The following is a 20,002-nucleotide window of genomic DNA, read 5'->3' as shown; positions in this document are numbered from 1 at the left end:
GTGTGAGGGTCCCAAGTAGCGAAATATGAAAGACAGTCCTTGCCATTGCTGCCCTGTGGCCATACTGAAGAGCGATATTTCCTACTTTTGCTGCCCCGCGCCAAACTCATGTAAGAGCGGTTCACTGATATAGACTACAAAAATATTGAAGTAAGAATATAGAATGCAAAATTATCGGCTCCCTGTACATTAGGTAAGTACAAAAGCACCTACAACGCCAGTACCCTCGCCCCCCTCCAGCACCTACACCGCCTACATTACTGTTAAAAACTAAATACATTTTTTTGAATCACTTAAATTTACAAGCTATATTTAAAAAAATACCACTTATATAAAAAATAATAACACATAAAAAATACATTCAAATAATTAAAAAATTATATTTTTAAGCACCAAGGGCCATATGTATCAAGCCCTTTTCCCGTTTACAAACGGGCAGATTCTCAGAATCTGCACGTTTACGAATTGGAAAAAGCCTTTTGGGATGTATCGTCCCCCAAGGCCATCACAAAATAGAGAAATGGTAAATTTGCGATTCTCTATTTTGCAAATGCAATTAAGGAATTGCAAATTGCGATTCCTTAAATGAAATTCTGGAAGCACCAGAAATGTAAGATTTAGCCTTAAGGAATTGCAAATAACCACCAACTTTTCTTTAAAAAAGCACTTTTTTGATTTTTTAAAAGTGCCATATGTTGAAAATGTGCACACATGCATATTAGGGGTGGGCGGAATTTGCATAATCGCGTTACGCAAATCTCCGCAAAACGGTAAAAAATCTCCGCGAACACGTAGAAATTCTGCGAACACGTGGAATTGCTTGTTCGCGATGCTTTTTTACTGTTCGCAATCGCTGTTTGCGTGCTCGGTAGGAAATATCTCGCGAACACATATTTGAGAACGCGAACAAGCAAAAAATTTCACGGAGTCGCGGAACGCAGAATTTTGGGCAATTTTGCTTTCTGCGCGGAACGCGAAATTACCCAAATTCTGAAAATTCCGCGAGCGGAACAGAATTTACAGCCCATGCCTAATGTATATTTCAGGGGTGCCGTTGTCCGCGTCCAGCACATACAGTGCCAGAACCCTCACCCACCTCCAGCACCTACAGTGCCAGAAGCATCGCCCATCTCCAGCACCTACCGTCCACCCCACCTACAGCACCTACACCACCAAAATACTTGCCCACCTCCAACACCTACATCACCAGAATCCTCACCTGTGTCCAGCACCTACACTGTGAAGGAAGTGGGCCTCTAAGGGTCCTGCGGGTTATTTCAACAACCACCTGCTATGGCTTCCCAAATGACGAGTCGGTCAGACAGTAGAGAATGCAAACTTACTTTTTTGAATATATGCTCTGCAGAGGTGCCCCAAGTCAGGCCTTCATCCGAAGATGGTTGCCGAGCGGGACTAACTCACCAAAGCGTGCTAATACATGAAACGCCCCATTTGTCGCCCCCCACCGCTCCATAGATTGGCGGCCGCTGCAAGGCGTGCAGCGGGCGCGCCTAAGACAAGCCCGTCTGCGCACGTCCGCGCAGGGACCGCGCCCAGCGCCACGACCCCTGGACCTCGCACCATCCAGGCTGCCCGCATCCGATATGACGCCAACACCCTCATCGCACTCAACCACGGACGGCCAATCAGCTGCCACAAGGCCGCCCCCAAGCGCACCCACGGCCCTTTCACTTGCAAGAACTGCAGCTACTCCTGCATCGTAGACGCCGAGACGCCCGACACAACGGAACCCAACCAGCTCCACTGCATCCTGCTCAACACCCGCTCCGCATGCAAACACGCCGTCGAGCTCTGGAACCTGCTCGACTCCACATCCTGACCGAGACCTGGATGAACTAAGCCTCTGCCCCAGACATAGCAGTGGCCATCCCCGACGGATACAAGATCACCCGCAGAGACCGCACCAACGGAGTCGGCGGAGGAATCGACATCATCCCCAAAAACACTATCAGGGTCTCCACCAACACCGCCGACACCCTCAACACAGCCGAACACATGCACTTTCAGATCCACACGGACCCCAAGACCACCCTAAGAGGCACCCTCGTCTACAGACCACCTGGACCCCGCCCCCAATTCTGCATCTCCATCGCCGACCTCATCAGCACGCACGCACTAACCTCCACCAACTACATCCTTCTCGGCGACCTGAACTACCACCTGGAAAATAACAACGACAGCAACTCCTCCACCCTGATCGACAACCTCGCCACCCTCGGACTAACACAGATCGTCACGACATCTACCCACATCGCCGGCCACACGCTCGATGCAATCTTCTCCTCCAGCCCCCACGTTGTCTTCAGCCACACCTCCGAACTCATCTGGACCGACCACCGCTGCGTCCACTTCACCTTCCAGAAACCTGTCTCACATCACCGCACCCTACACATCCCTGGACGCCGCTGGGGCAAAATCACCAAGGAACTACTGCAAACACACCTCCCACTCAACCCGCCGTCCAACCCAACTGACCCCGATGAGGGCGCCTGCACCCTCAGACTCTGGATGGAAGACTGCGCTAACACCTTGGCCCCGACAAGACTACACGCCCACAAAGATACCAGTCAGAGAGCCAGCTGGTTCACCCCGGAGCTCCTAGCCTCCAAGCGCGCCTGTCGGAGACTGGAAAACACCTGGCACCACGAGAAAACACCCGACAGCCACGCAGTTCTCAAAATCGCCGTCCGCAGCCACCACCGCCTCATCAGGACCACCAAGAAGGTCGCCTTCAAGAACCGCCTAGACAACAACGCACACAATAGCAAGGAGCTCTTCAACATCATGAAGGAACTCTCCAACCCCAGCTCCTGCACCAACGACATCCCCCCGTCACAAGCCCTGTGCGACGCCCTCGCTGCCTTCTTCCACCGCAAGATTACCGACATCCACGACAGCTTCAACACGCAGAGGGATCCCACCAACCCCGCCACCCCGACCCCACCAACCACCTCACCGCTTGGATCAGCGTAACCACCGAGGACACTATCAAAACAATGAGCACCATTCACTCCGGCGCCCCGTCCGACCCTCTTCCCCACCACATCATCAACAAGGCAGACAGCTTCATCGCACCCCACCTGCGCAACCTCATCAACCTCTCATTCAAGACTGCGACCTTCCCTGAGAGCTGGAAACACGCCCTACTGAAGAAACCCAAGGCGGACCCAAGCGACCTAAAGAACTTCCGGCCCATCTCCCTGCTTCCATTTCCGGCGAAGGTCATCGGAAAGATCGTCAACACCCAGCTCACCCGTCACCTGGAAGACAACAACATCCTGGACCCCTCACAGTCAGGCTTCCGCAAGAACCACAGCACCGAGACCGCCCTCATCGCCGCCACAGATGACATCAGACTCCTTCTCGACAACGGTGAGACAGCAGCCCTCATCCTCCTAGACCTCTCCGCCGCCTTCGACACCGTCTGCCATCACACACTGCGCACACGCCTCTTCGACGCAGGGATCCGTGACAAGGCCCTGGACTGGATCACCTCGTTCCTCTCCGACCGAACCCAAAGAGTCCGCCTCCCCCCGTTCCAATCCTGAGCCACCAAGACGATCTGCGGTGTCCAAAAAGGATCCTCCCTCAGCCTGACGCTCTTCAACATCTACATGGCTCCACTCGCATGCATCGCCAGACTCCACGACCTTAACATAATCTCCTATGCCGACGACACCCAGCTGACCCTCTCCCTCACCAACGAACCCCTCACCACCAAAGCCAACCTCCACCGCGGTATGAAGGCGGTAGCCGACTGGATAGAATAAAGCCGGCTCAAACTCAACATTGACAAGACAGAGATCCTCATCCTCGGAACCAACCCCTCAGCCTGGGACGACTCCTGGTGGCCCACTTCCCTGGGCACTGCCCCTACACCTACCAACCACACACGCAACCTGGGAGTCATCCTCGAGTCAAAGCTCACCATGACCAACCAGATCAACGCAGTCTCCTCAACCTGCTTCTAAACCCTCCGCATGCTCCGCAAGATCTACAGATGGATCCCTACCGACACACGAAAAACCGTCACCCACGCCCTCATCAGCAGCAGGCTCGACTACGGCAACGCCCTCTACGCCGGAGCCCCAGCTAAACTCATCAGCAGGCTTCAAAGAATTCAGAACGCCTCTGCACGCCTGATCCTCGACTTCCCCCGCCGAGACCACATCACCCCCCACCTGAGAAACCTGCACTGGCTCCCCGTCGACAGAAGAATCACCTTCAAGCTCCTGACCCACGCACACAAGGCACTTCTCAACACCGGCCCAGCAAACCTCAACAACCGACTGTCATTCTACGCAACCAACAGGAGACTCCGCTCCGCCGATCTCTCACTGGCCGCCGTCCCAAGCATTCACAGAACCACCTCCGGAGGCAGGTCCTTCTCCTACCGCGCCGCCAAGACATGGAACTCCCTCCCCCTCCTCCTCCGGCAGACAGAAGACCCCCAGACCTTCAGGAGACTACTCAAGACCTGGCTCTTCGACCACTAGCTGCGGCCTCACTCCCCCCGCCCCCAGTGCCTTGGGACCCTTGCGGGTATGTAGTGCGCTTTATAAATTGATTGATTGATTTGTTTGATTGATATCCCTGATGCACCAATATATATAATCTAGAATTGCTTCATAATTAGCCTGTGTCATTTTCATTGCATCTGCATAATAGTGCATATAAACCATGGACAGTAACTTGAAACCAAGCCTCACAGCTACCTAAGTAAGATAGGGGCATGGAAATTAATATGTCATTTTTATGCATAACTGAAGGGAGTAGGCCACATACCCAGCACTCTGTGACATTAGTTGTGCTATGCACCTGATGAAGCATCCGAATAAACGCATTCTGAGTGTAAGTTTGTCTATGTCTTTCTTTATGCGGGGCCAATGTAATAAATGAATGCTATGCTGGCACTGGGGTAGTCCCTATCAGAATATGTACAGGATGTTGATCCTCTAGGTTCCAGACTATTCCAAATAATGTCATCATCAGCACCAGAATGAACATCACCATCACCACCCTATTTCCAGTGGAACAATTAGACCATCCAGGCTGTATCGGAGAAACCATTAAAGGGCGCTCCTCTCTCATTGTTGTACGACCAAACGGGTACATAGCGGAAAACTATTTTAGGGAGAATTGGAGCCGCTGTAAAACCAGCCAGAGGGGTGTTCTTCTTCCCTGTGTCCGTTAAAGCCTCACTATTTCATATCGGTACCCTAATATAGGTCCATGGAACCTCGTATACCTTCCCTACATCATCTCCCCTTCATTTCATATGAACGAGCCTTATAAGGTCATAACTCCTAATAAGGGCATGCTGTTTTATAGGGACTGAACGCCCTATAAGGACTGACGCCTTTTATGGACTAAACCTTTCACCTACTTCTATGCTGAGGGAGGGTTCCTCCCAATCGATATTGCTAAGACGTCATCCTTAGCGCATATGACTAATTTATTAGAACGATACCTGGGGGTATACATCACCTCCCCTATCCATGCACAAGGTTTAATCCCCAACGTCATCCTCATACTAAACAATAGCTAACACATGCACATGGACCGTATAAATACAGCACCTCTTGCTATCAGTAAAGAGGAGGGAACCGAGACTTCCAGGCCGACACACTGACCAGAGATGCTGAGGCTCCGACATGCAATCGCTCCAGCTGACAGTGGTCTGAAGTCCCACACTCTTACTATTCCAGGTAAAGGGGTTCAAACCAAATGCTAGCTGGATTCTTGGCTCTTAGGCTCATAGGCTTAGGCTATTTTGCACCTACTTACATGCTAGGTACACTTAAGTACACCTAGACAGGGATCTTAGGAGTATGTGTTTTATTTTATAAATGCATTTTATATTCATGTATCTGTTCATGACTATTGCAAAATGGTAGAATTGTACTATTCCTTTTTATTCACTGTACTGCTGATCTTATATCTCTACTACTGTGTAAGAGTTGTAGCAGCGCATATATTTTACACTAGAAGAACAACCGTAAGATAAATTCATATTGTAAACACGCTCGACTGTTACTTCCGTGTATCTTAGTGAGTGAAAATGAGCAAGCACGAGTGACTGGGTGAAAAGTAGTATATTGTTTTCACGAGTCTGAGGAATCAGGGTTTGTGGTATTCTGAGGTTGTAAAAAACTAATCTCACTGGTAAAAGGAGATTCTAGTGGCACTGTGAGCTAGCTAATGCAAAAATAGGCTAACATACTCGGTGGGGGTGTACAGAGTCAGTCTGCCACCAGACCCACAGTATATGTTATCCAAAAACAGGGCAGGTCCTGCATGAAGGGTACTATAGGAAGTACACTACATCACAGGCAGGCTTCTATCGTTCATCAACGTTGTCTCTCCCACAATGGAGCTGCATACTTGCAACTCAGCAACACAATCGCGGCCCATGCTGGAGACAATCCTTCTTTCAGGATAGGGTAACCTCCCTCAGGGCAAATACCTCAACGGTCCTGTCCTGTGTTCCCGACAGTGCACCAGTATTCTTTACTTAAGGCTAAAGCAGACACCAGAGGCACATCACCTACACCTGAAACTCAAGTCCTTCCCTAACTCCTGTGTTGCCCTGCTGGCACACTGTTTTTCCGTCAGGGACGCAGATTATACATAGTGTGCCCAGGCACTTCGTCATCAACAAACAAAGGTAAGAACTTGAACTCTGTTGGGGATCGGGACTCAGGTGTTTGTACTTCGGGAGCTGGAGTATCCGGGGCAGCCCTTATATCAAGGGGAACCCCCTTGAGCAAGGCCTCGTCACTCTCTTTGTCGGTCTGTGCCCCTCTCAACTGGGCATCAGAAAAGGGAACAAAGTGGGGAACCAGCTCTCCTTCCTGACCGGCGATCCCGTCCTTCATCCTAAAATCATACAGGAGCGGCAGAGGCACCCTCTTCACATGAGAGGTGTGCACCCAGTGCTTTCGGCCATCCACCTTCACACCTGGCCTAGTAGCCAGAAGCACTTGGGTAGGGCCCCTCCACTACGGCTCCAAGCAGGACTTGCGCTGAAACTGGCGAATGAGCACGTAGGCCCCAGGCTGGATCTGATGTCCAGGACCCTCTGGCAATGGTTGTAGGATGACATATATCTGTTGGTGGACAGAACGGAGATCTTTAGACAAGGCATACAAATAGTCAATCAAGAGAGGATATTCTAGCTCTGAAAATCTTCTAGGGCCTGGGACGCCCCAAACATTAGCAGGGCGCCTTAAGACCACTTCATAGGGCGACAATCCAGTCCTAGAATGTGCAATCACCCTTGCTGACATGAGTGCTAGGGGTAATGCGTCTGGCCATTGTAATCCTGTACTTTCATGAATCTTTGCTAATTTTATCTTGAGTATGCCATTATACTTCTAAACCAAGCCGGCTGATTGTGGATGGTTTGCGACATGGAATTTTTGTACAATCTGCAAGACCTTACACACCAGTTCAATGACTTTAGCATTGAAGTGGCTCCCGTTGTCACTCCAGAACACACGTGGCAATCCGTAGCATGGAAAGTACTCCTTTAAAAGGGCCTTTGATGTCACTATTGCCGTGTTCCCTTTAGTTGGGTAGGCCTCTACCCACTTGCTAAATGCACAGACTGCCACCAGTACGTATTTTAGATTGTTGACTTGTTCCATTTTAATGAAATCCATCAAAATTATCAGCAGGTGTAGGAGTGATTTTTCCGGGATAGTGCTTGAAACAGACAATACAATGTCTCACCAAATGTATTGCAACTTTGGAGATATTCTCATTCTGCCATACTGGGTCTAACAATTTACAAATACCCTTTGCACTCATGTGCGCCGGACCGTGAGCCATAGTGACCACAAGGAGAACAAAAGCACTGGGTAATAACCATCTCCGCTTTCCTGACAAGTCAGTCCAAGACCCATCCTCGTCCAAGCATCCTGTCCTCTTCTCCCACATGTCTCGTTCATCTACAGTCACCTCATTCTGTATTTCCTTTCCATTTTCCACTGTGTTCTCGAACATCTCATTATCTGGGACCCATCCAGCAGGACCTGCTACAAACATCTTGTTCATCTTTGATCTAGCCGTCTCCTTGGCTGTCTGCAAACGCATTGCCCCTCCCTACATCATCCGTGATAGAATTATGGGCACTACATTTTATTATAGCCAATTTAGCAGGAAGGGTCATGGCTGATAGAAGTCTAAGTGTCAGTGGACTGTGCTGTATTCTCTGGCCATGTGATGTCAGGAACCCTCTCTCCGCCCACAGGCGTCCAAAATTATGGGGCACCCTGAACGGTTTTTGACTGTCGGTGTAAATATTGACAATCAGTTCTTCACTCAATTTAAAGACCCTTAGAAGTGCGACTAACTCTTCTGTTTGGGCCGACTGGTATGGATTGCAAGACGTATCAACTACAGTATGTAATGTGGTGATTGCGTAGCCTGCAGTAGTAGTGCCATCCAGTAATTTGAAACAAGAGCCATCAACATATAGTTCCCCTTGGGGTTCAGATAAGGGAACATCAGTCACGTCTATCCATCCCTTCATCTCTTCCTTTGTCTGAAATAAACAATCATGAACATCATTGTCTTTTTCTTCCAAAGGGAGGGGTAGAAACTTGACTGACCCTCGCAGCCTAGAAGCGCTTTGCTCGCGCAGCGCCGCACTATTCTATTTAATTAATTAATTGCTAGCGCGACCTTGCTGAGGCTGGCTGAATTATTTTTGGTACACTGAGGCTTGTGTGTTTTCTTGCAATTGTCCTGCACACTCGGCGCTGTAGTGAATTTGCTGCCCCTGGCTCCATTAGCCTTTGACCCTCCATTTTGTTGTTTGTTTTCCCCTGGTCCGCCCCTCCTCCCGCCACCGCCTCCCAGCTGCTGCCCCTCCCACGCTCCGCCCCCTCCACCATCCATTTATGAGCAAAATCCCAACGCGCAGCGTCCACGCGCAGCGATCGCGCCCCATCCGCGCCGAAGGTGCGCCAAAGGTAAGCCCGTCTACGCCCGTCCGCGCCTGGACCGCGCCCAGCGCCAGACCCCCTGGTCCTCGTGAAGTCCACCCCTCCCGCATTACTTACGATGCCACCACCCTCCTAGCCCTCAACCCCGGCCGATCCCTCACCTGCGTCCAAGCGGCTCCTGGCCACACCCATGGACCCTTTTCCTGCAACTCCTGCAAGTTCGACGCCACCAAGAACTACTCCTCATCTACGAACACACAACAGATATCCGACCCCAACCACCTACAATGCATCCTGCTCAACACCCGATCGGTCCACAGGCACGCCATTGACCTCTGGAATCTACTCGACACCATCTCTCCGGACGTCGCCTTCCTAACAGAAACATGGATGAACGCTTCCTCCGCCCCAGACATCACCATTGCCATCCCGAAAGACTATAAGATCATTCGCAAGGACCGCACCGGCCACACAGGAGGAGGCATCGCTATCGTCCACAAGAAATCCATCCGCATCTCAACCAGCTCAGACATCAATCTCACCAACTCTGAACACCTTCACTTCCAGATCCACATCAACCCCAAGACCACACTCAGAGGCACCCTCCTTTACAGGCCACCAGGACCCCGCGCACAATTTAGTGAAGACATCACGGACTTCATCACTCCACACGCGCTCCCCTCCGAGGACTACATCCTTTTGGGAGACCTCAACTTTCACCTTGAAAAGAACAACGACCGCAACACCTCCACCCTTTTGGACAACCTCGCAAACCTCGGACTTAAACAACTTGTCACTACCTCCACCCACATCGCAGGTCACACACTCGACCCTATCTTCACCTCCAGCAAACATGTTTCCTTCAGCCACACCACAGCTCTCCTTTGGACTGACCACAGCTGCGTTCACTTCACCTACAACAAGCCCACACCCAACAACCACCCCCAACCCACTCTGCAAAGAAACTGGAACAAAATCACCATCGACCAGATCTCCTCATCGCTCCTTCTAAAGCCCCCCGCCCATTCCTCAAACCCAGACCAAGCAGCCACCAACCTCACCCAATGGTTATCCAACAGCGCCGACATCCTAGCACCACTGAAAAAACGACAAATCAAACTAGGCAGCAAGAAGGCCTCCTGGTTCAACGATGACCTTAAGAAATCCAAGAAACTCTGTCGCTCCCTCGAAAAGGCCTGGAAAAAAGACCCAACCACCAGCACCAAGACGCCTTCAAAAACGCCACCCGCATACACCACCAACTAATCCGAAATGCCAAGAAAGCAGCCTTCAAGGACCGTCTAGATAACAACGCCCACAACAGCAAGGAATTATTCAACATCGTCAAGGAATTTACCAACCCCTCAGCCAACTCCAACGACATCACCCCCTCCCAAGCCCTCTGCGACTCCCTAGCCTCGTTCTTCCACAACAAAATCGCAGACATCCACAACAGCTTCGACAACCGACCTGAAGACCAACCCACCCAATCCCCTGCAGGAACCCCACCCCCCCTGAACATCCTCAATGACTGGAAGCCAATCTCCACTGAGGACACCATCCGTCTGATGAACTCTATCCACTCAGGATCCCCCACTGACCCTTGCCCCCACCACATCTTCAACAAAGCAGACTCCATTATTGCACCGCACCTCCGAGACGTCATCAACTGCTCCCTCAACTCCGCAACCTTCCCGGAAAGCTGGAAACATGCCGAACTCAGCGCCCTCCTGAAGAAACCCACAGCTGACCCCACCGAACTCAAAAACTATCGCCCTATCTCACTCCTTCCATTCCCAGCCAAAGTCATCGAGAAAGCTGTCAACAACCAGCTCGCCGCATTCCTCGAAACCAACAAATCCCTCGACTCCTCACAGTCCGGCTTCCGAGCCAAGCACAGCACCGAAACCGCCCTCATCGCAGCAACAGACGACATTCGAACTCTACTGGACAATGGAGACACAGTCGCCCTCATCCTCCTCGACCTCTCCGCAGCCTTCGACACAGTCTGCCATAGCACCCTTCTACAGCGCCTCAAAAACATCGGAATCCAAGGAAAAGCACTGGAATGGATCACCTCGTTCCTCTCCGGAAGAACGCAGAGAGTCCGCCTTCCACCATTCAAGTCAGAGGCCACTGAAGTCATCTGCGGCGTACCCCAAGGGTCCTCACTCAGTCCCACCCTCTTCAACGTCTACATGAGCCCCCTCGCGGCCATCGCACGCCAACATAACCTCAACATCATCTCCTACGCCGACGACACTCAACTGATCCTATCACTCACCAGAGACCCTCACACGGCCAAAACCAACCTACACGAAGGAATGAAAGAAGTAGCCGAATGGATGAAGCACAGCCGTCTGAAACTGAACTCAGACAAAACAGAAGTCCTCATCTTAGGCTCCTCCCCCTCCGCCTGGGACGACTCTTGGTGGCCAGAGGCCCTTGGAAAAGCACCCATCCCGACGGACCACGCACGGAACCTGGGCGTCATCCTGGATTCCTCACTCTCGATGAACAGACAAGTCAACGCCGTTTCTTCATCTTGCTTCAACATTCTTCGCATGCTCAAAAAAACATTTCGCTGGATCCCTACCGAAACTAGAAAAACAGTCACCCATGCTCTGGTCACGAGCCGACTGGACTACGGAAACACCCTCTACGCCGGCACCACCGCAAAACTCCAGAAAAAACTACAACGCATCCAGAACGCCTCAGCCAGGCTCATATTAGACATCCGCGTAAAGAACACATCTCTGATCACCTGAAAAACCTCCACTGGCTCCCCGTCAATAAGAGGATCACTTTCCGGCTCCTAACCCACGCACACAAAGCACTCTACGAAATCGGACCTGAATGCCTCAACACACGACTATCCTTCTACACCCCCTCCCGCCAGCTACGATCCTCCAACCAAGCCCTTGCCACTGTACCCCGCATCAACAAAACCACCATGGGAGGTAGATCCTTCTCCTACCTAGCATCTAAAACTTGGAACTCACTTCCCACTGACCTCCGCCTTACTCAGAACCACCTAGCATTCAGAAAACAACTCAAAACGTGGATATTCGACAAGTAACTCCCCACCCTCCTTCAAGCGCCTTGAGACCCTCTGGGTATGTAGCGCGCTATATAAATCTTTGACTTGACTTGACTTGACTTGGGTTCAGAGTAGCACATCGTTTAATGGTAATGTGTGGAGCGAACAAAGTCAATTCATAACCCATAAGACGTGCACTAGTAAGGTGCTGTGTCTTTGTCTTGTTCAGAAGCGTATTGCCAACATGAGGTACCAATACTGTGAGGTCATTATCAAGGATGGGCCCTGACGATTGTCTGATAGAAACTGCCACAGCTGTGGCTGCTCTCGGACTGCTCAGGAGCGCTCTGGCGATGTTATCAAGAATGGCAGAGAAATAGGCCAAGGGTCTCTGCTTACCACCTAAACCCTGTGTTAGACCAGAATGCATGCAACGGTCCGCCTCAAGCACATAGAGCACAAAAGGCTGCTGGTAATCTGGAGTACCAAGCACAGGAGCAGAGCAAAGCACAACTTTTAGCTGTTCGAAAGCTTGCTGGCATGCAGGTGTCCAAGGCAGGGGTTTATGCACATCTTTGGTAGTCAGGTACAGAAGGAGTTTCGTTAGTAGAGAGTAATTAGGGATCCAATGCTGACAATACGATGTTATTCAAATAACGTGTGTACCTCCCGTTGGGTCTTGGGAACAGGCATATTAGTGATGGTGGCTGTGTGCTCTGGGGTTAGTCTGCGTCCCTCCTTTGACAGGAGGTGTCCTAAGTAGGTGACCTCCTGTCGACAATATTGAAATTTTGAAAGTGACACCTTATGGCCATGGTGCACCAAATGAAAGAGTAATTTAACCCATTTACCACCGCGGCAATTCCGCTGCGGTGAGGCGGGTTTAATGAGTGGGCTGGGCCGCGCCAGCCCACAGATGTGCGCAGTATTGCAAAGGTAGTGCGCGCAACAGCCGTTGGCTGACAGAAGCATGCAAGGGGTTAACTGTGGCTTCCTTGCAGCCATCTTCAGTATCCAAGGCCACAAGAAGTTTGTCAACCTATTGTAACAGCACATTACCAGTAGGAAGTTCCAAAGAATCCAATTGTGTTTTTAATGCTAGGCTGTATATACTAGGGCTCTCTGTATAGCCTTGAGAAGCACAGCAGAATCTAAAACCTCGTCCAGCTACTACAAAACCCAAAAGATATCGGCTATCTGTGTGGATCGGTATGCTGTAAAAGGCATTTTTCAAATCTATTACAGACAAGAATTTTGCAGAAGGGTGAATAATTGTCAAAATCGTAGTAATGTCCGGGACCATTGGGTATTGGGAAACTACAATCTTATTGACCTCTCGCAGGTCAATAACAAAACGGTAGACATCTGGGTGAGCATCAGGAGAGTCTAAGGGCATCTTTTTAAGGATAGGAAGAATAGGGCTATTACACAGATTTGCCACTGTCTCTTTAACCACACCAGTTTTAATCAAATCCTGTATTATTTGTAGGAGAACTTTTTCTCCTGCCTGTGAAATCTTGTACTGAGGAATACTCGGCAATTTGGTATGATCCTTAAGCTGAATGGACACTGGCGGTATCTGAAGCAACCCCACATCCATGCTCCATGTAGTCCACAATGTGTGGGGTACTGTTTTAAATTCTACGGGAAGTGAAGCATCCTTGGCAAAACATTGTTTGGCACGGGCCACCTGCCGGTCACTTGTCATATACACACCATCAGGAGAACAGGAAATTGTCGCATGTAGTCTTTTTAACAAATCTAATCCCAGCAAATTTTCCCCACAATCCGAAGTTAATAAAAATGGGGAATCAACTGTAATGGGGCCAATAGTCAATTCAAGAGGTTTGGAAATGGAGCTAACAACCAGCACACCTGAGAAACCAACCAAAACATTGTTCTGACCAGACAAAGCTGCCCCCGGGACCAGTGAACAGGAAACAGAGCTATTCATAGCCCCTGTGTCAACTAGAAATTTCTCTGTGGTACCCTGCAAATCAGCGGTAATGTAGGGTCCGCGTTGATCTATAGTCACTGGAACTGGTTTGTTGCCCTGTCCCTGGCTGTCCTAGCTGTGGGACAACCCAGTCACCTCATCCATGTCATAGTCCTTATGATACTACTGTTGGCTCCTGGGGTCATCAAAATAATTACCACTCTGTCTATTTAATGATGCATCCTCCAACTGCACCTCCTCTCGTCTACTTCCCCCTCTCCCACATCCTCTATATACTCGACATCTCAGAGACTCGCCTTTTTGCGACAACTCCGGACACTCAATTAGCTCCTTTTAAAATATGCACATTGGTTAGGCCCAAGGGCCTCACTGGAAGCACCACCCCTATTAGACCGAGATAACCGCTGGGCCAATTCTGACCTCTGCCCCTTGCAACTTGCTGCAATAATACCCACATCTTCAAATCCTTTGCCTTTTACTCCACCTTTTCTTTATCCTCATTCTCTCTATGCTCATAATACTGTGCCATACTCAAAATCACTGACGGGGAGGACGTATTCAAAGTGCTCTCTGAAGCCTGCAGCCTAGCTGCAACCTTGGGAAGCAAATTAGTAACAAATCTATTAACGAACAAGCAAACCCCACCTTCCTGCAAGAAGTCCTGACCACTAAAATCCAAGAACACCCCCTCAAATCTGGTAAAGAAATCAGACACACTTTCATCCTTCTTCTGGTGACATGCAGTCAACTTATCCCAATCCACTTTCTTTGTGGGAATAAGAGAGTGCATATAAATTATTATATGACCTGGTAAGGCTAACAGCTCCGCTTTTGGCTCGTCACCCAGCTTCCGTTCTCTACCCCATACCTTAATCTCATCCCAGGTGCCTCCAAATTCCAGTGCATGATCTTGCGTATGAACCTGCCTCCATATATCAACTGACACCAGCAGACGGAAAAACATTTCTATATCAGCTAGTGTCATCACGGTGGAGGAGGCCGCCTGGGTCAATTCCTTGTAATATGCCATTGGGTTTTTCAGAGGGTCTGGCAGCTGGCTCTTTAGGGACAGGATCACCCTCCTCTTCCAGTGAGTTTAGATCCATTATTCCTGAAACCGGGCATCAACCAGTGGGTGAATTACTGTATTCGCCGAATCGCGCAGTTCCGGTACTTCAGGATGATAAATGGGATGAACTTCTCTCATAGGGTACTGTTCCCCTATGGTCGGAACCTTTTGGAGCAGTCTGTCTTGGTACCCCACTAATGTTGTCACATTAGCAAAAACTTCATTTGGAGTCATAGCATATACCCTGTCCCGTATGTCAAATATAACCTGCTGTGCAACACCCTTGAAGCACTGCCCCCACAATAATGTAGCCGACATGTGCTTAAGAACAAGTTGCTGTAAGATCGGTTCATAGTCTTTCATCACGCTCCACACATCCTCCGCAGTATAGATCGCATTCCGAGCCCACTGGGCTGCCTGATTCGTCACCATTGTCTTTTCCTCATTGCCCACAGCAGAACGCACCAACACTCCCCCCATGAGATCTCACGCTGCTGCCCAGTTTTCTTCAAGCATTCCACGCACAGGCGTGTCAACATTCGGCAGCGTTTGAGGCGTCACACCCAGGGGGGAAAGAGTAGATGTAGAGACAGGAATCATCATATAAGGGGACAGCGCTGTAGGTGTGGAAAGGGCCGCGGTAGCCGAAGCAGGGTCAATGAACAGGGTAGGGGGCTAGAAGCTCCCGCTCTGGTTACTGGCGTGTAGGAAAGGGAGACAAGATGGGTCGGGCGGAGGCAGTGGAACTAGAGGTAGAGGCATCCGGGAGGGTGGCACTAGGAGCCAGAGGCTGGGACTTCAGGACTGTCGAGTATATCCGTTCAGGGGCATAAGAAGGCGGGGGACGATAATCCAATAGCTCTTCAACAAAATCTTCACCTTTTTATCTCGTAACATAACACTTATCAGTCTGTAAGCGAAACTTCCTGTTTGCACATTCTATGCCTTTCTCTACCCTTTACCTCTCATAGCCCACTGCTTTCTGTGTTATTGTCTGTGTCTGTTTTATTCTAGTCTCTTTCTCTGCTCTCATAAGCCGTTGCTTTGCTTCTTTCTGCCACACTCTTAAAGAATCAAGCATTGACGGCCTACTTTTTCTAGCACATAATTTGTCCTGCAAGAAATTCTATTTTTGCTCATCAAACGTGCCAGCAAGCTGTCATTGCAGTTCAGCATTGTCCCTCGTATATATATGCCACAACGTGCTAAACATATTAGGGCCAATACCTATACGTCACAATTTGGGGAACCCTCCAGAGGTGCAGGCTGGCTCTTTTCCAATCGAGCATCAATAGAACAACATTGACATCCGAAACACCCAAACGTACTGAAACAAGACATCTTAATATAAGACACATACACTGCCCTGAACGGACAAATATGACACGGATAAACAAGGGAGGAAAAAAAAACAAGAGCACAATGGTCTGAAACTGAACAGTCCGCAAACCGCACCCTGCAGCCCGAAGACTGCTCCAAGTTCAAGAAGACATGTTTTACCCCCAGACCTTTTCAAACTTGGGCTGAATTACCAATTGGCGTGGCAGATTGTCTGCAAACAGTCCCAGTCCTTTTAGAGCGCAAGTCAAATTTCCAGCTGGCCTGGCAGACTGTTCGTGAACACTCTTTTCCAAGGGTCCGCAAACCCACCAAATACAAACCAAGACAGCCTGGAAGACTGCACCAAGACACAGCTCGTCAGCTGGTGTCGTCCACAACAGTCCGAAGACTGTATCAAGGCACTGCCCACAGGCTGGTGTCATCCAAGCACAGCAGTCCCCAAACTGCACCCAAGACAGGTCAAAGACTGTACCAATACAAGAGGACAGGCCTTGAGCCCCAGACCTTTTCAAGAGCAAATCCAATTACCAGTTGGTCCGGCAGATTACCTGTGAACAGTCCCGGACCTTTTCACAAAGAGCCCAATTACCAGTTGGTCTGTTAGACTGCTCACAAGCGCTCTGTGTCCCTCCAAGGTCCGCAGACCCACCAAGTCCAAGACAAAACAGTCCGCATACTGTACCAGGCACTGCCCTCAGGCTCGTTTCATGCAAACAAGGCGCCTTTTCCCAAGAATCAAATCACTCACCTGGTGCACACAGGTCAAGCAAGTTATTCTCCACTGCCGACTCTCTGGACCAAACGGTCAACTCCAGGGTTTTGCCTGGCCAAGGGCCAGTAGCCGAGGATCCGTCCAATCAGGAGGGCAGAGCAGCTGCGAGAACCAAGCTCGGTCTTGTATGTGAGGGGCCCGATCCGCCCAAGCGACCAGACACCACCCCGGCCTCTGCGACCCGATACGGGTGAGAGGGCCCTTTCCCAGGGTCCCTGTTTTTTGCCAGCTAAAGGACATGGCCCTCTAAGGGCCCTGCGGGTTATTTCAACAACTACCTGCTATGCCTTCCCAAATGAAGAGTTGGTCAGACAGTAGAGAATGCAAACTTGCTTTATTGAATATATGCTCTGCAGAGAAGCCCCAGGTCAGGCCTTCATCCTAAGATGGTTGCCGAGCAGGACTAACTCCCACATGATAAACCCTTCTGTGGACTTCAGCCACGCCTGTTGTGGAAAAGTACCGGCCTGAGCCGGGTATGAACAAAGGAGGTAAAGAGAGATGAGCTAACACCTGTCAGAATGGTGTGTTATCAGTACTCCAAGGCCAAAGTGCTGGGCCTCAACGTCTCCTAACGTGGGAGCAGAACTACACATACAGAATGGGATGTACGAAAAGAACACCTATTCATTAGCAAATCTGACTTCAACGTTGGACAGCAGAGAAAGAATATTAACGGTATACAGTTGTACAGTTCTGCTGAAGCAAGCAAAAAGCAAAAGGGGCCTAGTGTGGATGTGGCCTAAACAGACTTCTAGTAGTCATAAATTGCAATATGGAGGCACACAAGCCAAAAAAGCTTACATGTCGCAAAGATATCTCAGTGGTTTTCATAGTACAAATACAAGTGATGTCTATTTAGCCACATAATGCTAACCTACATAATATATATAAATGCACAATAAGAAAGGGAATTTAAAACCTAACAACTGCCAGAACTCTCGCCTGCCTCCTGCACCTACCGCCACCTACAAAACCTACATCGCCAGAGCCCTTGTCCGCCACCAGCACCCACACTGCCAAAACCCTCGCCCACCTTCAACACCTACACCGCCAGAACCCTTGCCTGCCGCAAGCAATACATTGGCAGAACCCTCGCCCACCTCCAGCATCTCTACTGCCTACCTCCAGCACCTACACCACCAGAGCCCTCGCACTCCTTCAGCACCTCCACCACCAGAACACTCGCCCGGCTCCAGCACCTTCACCACCAGAACCCACTGGGTCTTGTGCTGCCCCAGTAACCCTCCGTGGTGTAGTGTGAAGAAGTTGTAGAGGCATTGGCCTGACTGTAGAGCAAACTCAGTGCTCATCAGAAGCAATTTATCAAAGATGGATGACATTCTCTCGTCAGCGTTGGTCAAACATGGAGACATTTCATCTGGAGCTGCCCTGTGCTCACTTGTGTGTTCATTCATGTGCTCACTCTTGCTTCTTTAAGTCCCACTCACACTTCTGGCCCAGACCTTACCTGGAGCTACCTTAATCTGCACCTGTGAGCTTTGGAGTTACAGAAATGTGATTAGAGTGACAGAAATAATGCATTTTTGAGGAATAAGAGGGAGACGAGAAGGCAACGTTTACAATACGAAGGGGGTGCCTGGCATGTCCCCAGAGACACCCCGAGCCAGCCTCTCTCCCTAGCCTCCGAGGACCCCAGCAGTGAGGACTGGTTCATTTTGTTTCAAAGATCTTGGAAAGTTCTCGGCTTTGTTTGCAGAAAGCTTGAGATGCGATGAGATGGCGGTGGGGCCCCTGTGACAACACAGTGCACTCCGGGGCTCTCAGCTGGCCCTCCAGGAGGCAGTGGGGCCCCTGTGACAACACAGTGCACTCCGGGGCTCTCAGCTGGCCCTCCAGGAGGCAGTGGGGCCCCTGTGTCCACACAGTGCACTCAGGGGCTCCCGGCTGGCCCTCCAGGAGGCGGTGGGGCCCCTGTGTGGGGCTCCCGGCTGGCCCTCCAGGAGGCGGTGGGGCCCCTGTGTCCACACAGTGCACTCCGGGGCTCTCGGCTGGCCCTCCAGGAGGCAGCAGGGCCTCTGTGTCCACACGGTGCACACCGGGGCTCTCGGCTGGCCCTCCAGGAGGCGGCGGGGCCCCTGTGTCCACACAGTGCACTCAGGGGCTTCCGGCTGGCCCTCCAGGAGGCGGCGGGCCCCTGTGTCCACACAGTGCACTCTGGGGCTCTCGGCTGGCCCTCCAGGAGGCGGCGGGCCCCTGTGTCCACACAGTGCACTCCGGGGCTCTCGGCTGGCCCTCCAGGAGGCGGCGGGCCCCTGTGTCCACACAGTGCACTCCGGGGCTCTCGGCTGGCCCTCCAGGAGGCGGCGGGGCCCCTGTGTCCACAAAGTGCACGCTGGGGCTTTTGGCTGGCCCTCCAGAAGGCGGCGGGGCCCCTGTGTCCACACAGTGCACCTCTGGGCTCTCGCCTGGCCCTCCAGGAGGCAGCAGGGCCTCTGTGTCCAACCGGTGCACACCGGGGCTCTCGGCTGGCCCTCCAGGAGGCGGCAGGGCCCCTGTGTCCACACAATGCACTCCGGGGCTCTCGGCTGGCCCTCCAGGAGGCGGTGGGGCCCCTGTGTCCACACAGTGCACTCAGGGGCTCCCGGCTGGCCCTCCAGGAGGCGGCGGGCCCCTGTGTCCACACAGTGCACTCTGGGGCTCTCGGCTGGCCCTCCAGGAGGCGGCGGGCCCCTGTGTCCACACAGTGCACTCAGGGGCTCCCGGCTGGCCCTCCAGGAGGCGGTGGGGCCCCTGTGTCCACACAGTGCACTCAGGGGCTCCCGGCTGGCCCTCCAGGAGGCGGCGGGCCCCTGTGTCCACACAGTGCACACCGGGGCTCTCGGCTGGC

Source organism: Lissotriton helveticus, chromosome 9 (genome assembly GCF_964261635.1).
Source record: "Lissotriton helveticus chromosome 9, aLisHel1.1, whole genome shotgun sequence".
Lineage (NCBI taxonomy): Eukaryota > Metazoa > Chordata > Amphibia > Caudata > Salamandridae > Lissotriton > Lissotriton helveticus.
This window is presented reverse-complemented; position numbering follows the sequence as displayed.